Source organism: Mycetomoellerius zeteki, unplaced genomic scaffold (genome assembly GCF_001594055.1).
Source record: "Mycetomoellerius zeteki isolate Tzet28-1 unplaced genomic scaffold, Tzet1.0 scaffold62, whole genome shotgun sequence".
Classification (NCBI taxonomy): domain Eukaryota; kingdom Metazoa; phylum Arthropoda; class Insecta; order Hymenoptera; family Formicidae; genus Mycetomoellerius; species Mycetomoellerius zeteki.
Window position 1 is genome coordinate 3,919,514 of NW_017257632.1, and position 1,535 is coordinate 3,921,048.

At 48.3% G+C, this 1,535-nt stretch overlaps 1 protein-coding gene across 1 annotated transcript in view; it reads left to right on the forward strand.

The window, feature by feature from the left end:
- The first annotated feature begins 768 nt into the window (after window positions 1–768).
- Window positions 769–1,535, forward strand: part of Gprk2 (G protein-coupled receptor kinase 2) — a 34,208-nt gene continuing 33,441 nt past the window's right edge. Inside the window, exon 1 of the mRNA XM_018457399.1 lies at window positions 769–1,460. The gene's annotated coding sequence lies outside the window, so the exon portion shown is untranslated. The remainder of the gene's footprint in view (window positions 1,461–1,535) is intronic.

Genomic DNA, 1,535 nt, shown 5'->3' on the forward strand with positions numbered 1-1,535 from the left:
GAAAGATCTTGATTTCGTCCAGATATTCCATGCGCTCTGTTTGTCCTGCAAACATTTCCCACTCCGCATTTCTTACATATCTCTGCAGTCTGCTGCTACGTCTATTAGAACAATCCGTCAGTTTTAATTTTCCGATAAATATAACGATAATCAATATACTTTGAAATTATTAACTTTATCATACATATATCACATTTGAATGAATTTTAAATAATATAATTTGTGAATAATTTTTATTTTCGAAATTATTACTTTAATAGAAACTATAATAACTATAATAAAATCACACAGAAAGGATGGTTTCGTTCAAGTATTTAAAAATTTAACAAGATACAAATCTGAAAATAATTTTGTTGGATAAAATAATTATGTAAGATATTTGTATAAAATAAAAAAGAAATTGTAATTAAGAGACTCGATTTAAGCTAAAATTAATGACAGTAAAAAAAAATCAGCGTCTGACATTCCGTGAGATTTACTGTAATTGTATTTGACGCAGGATTATGTATATCTTTTTAATCTTCCCTTCCGCACACGTTTGAAACTCGCGCGCCGGCCGGCGGCGAACAATGGCGGCCGCATCGGCGGCGGTCGATAGAGTCTAGGGACTCTACCACGCCCAATCGCGGCCGTCCGCGGCGCACAGCGCAGGCGCACGACGTGCGCTCGGTGCGCTCGATGCGCTACGCTACGCGCAGTCTCCGGTCTCACTTCTCACTCCCGTTCGCGCGCGTCCGGCGGGAGCAGATACGCTGCGTCCTTCTCCGCATCGCTACGCAAAGGAGCGCATAGCGGCATAGCGCGCCGGCTCCCGCTTCCCCACCACTTATAACCTCTCATCCGTCGCGGGTGTCTCACGCCTCGCGGCCTCGAGGCAGTGGCACGCCAGTCAGTCGGTTTTTGTCCATCGCGTGCTGCGGTTTGTAGCGACTTGACGCCGCGAGATCAACTGAACGGGGTTTTACACAATCGGACACACACGGTGACGGAAGTTTTTACATTTTATCCGGTATCTCTCTTGCCACGACGACGTCCGCGTCGTCGCGTGGAGCGCGCGTTTTCGATCGGAAGGAAGAAATTAAGGAAAGAAGAAAGACAGCCGCGTTTCTCACTCTATCTCTTTCTGCCCAGGGCAGGGGGGAAGAAGAAGCGCACCTCGTGGGTCCGTGCGGCGGATCGTGGCCGCGAGACCGCGCGGTCGGCCATTGTGCTTTCTTCGTGTCGCCGATACGATCGCGCGTTGTCTGTCAGCCTAAACCCTAAACTAAAAGTGTTCAGTCTTCAGTGTCGGCTTATATCGAATGAGTCTGCGAGAGAGACGTGTACGTGCGCCGTAGCTCGTTGCCGGCTTCTACTTCCGGAGCTGCACCGCCGCCGCTGTCAGCCGCCGTCATTAACGTCATCATTGTTACCGTCATCGTCATTGGCGCCTTCAGTCTGCGGCTAGCCCAGTATCAGAAGTAAGTGCGGCAGACAAAAATGAAACAAAAACGTCGTTCCTTTATGGAGCGGAGACGCGGACGTGAGACTCTGTC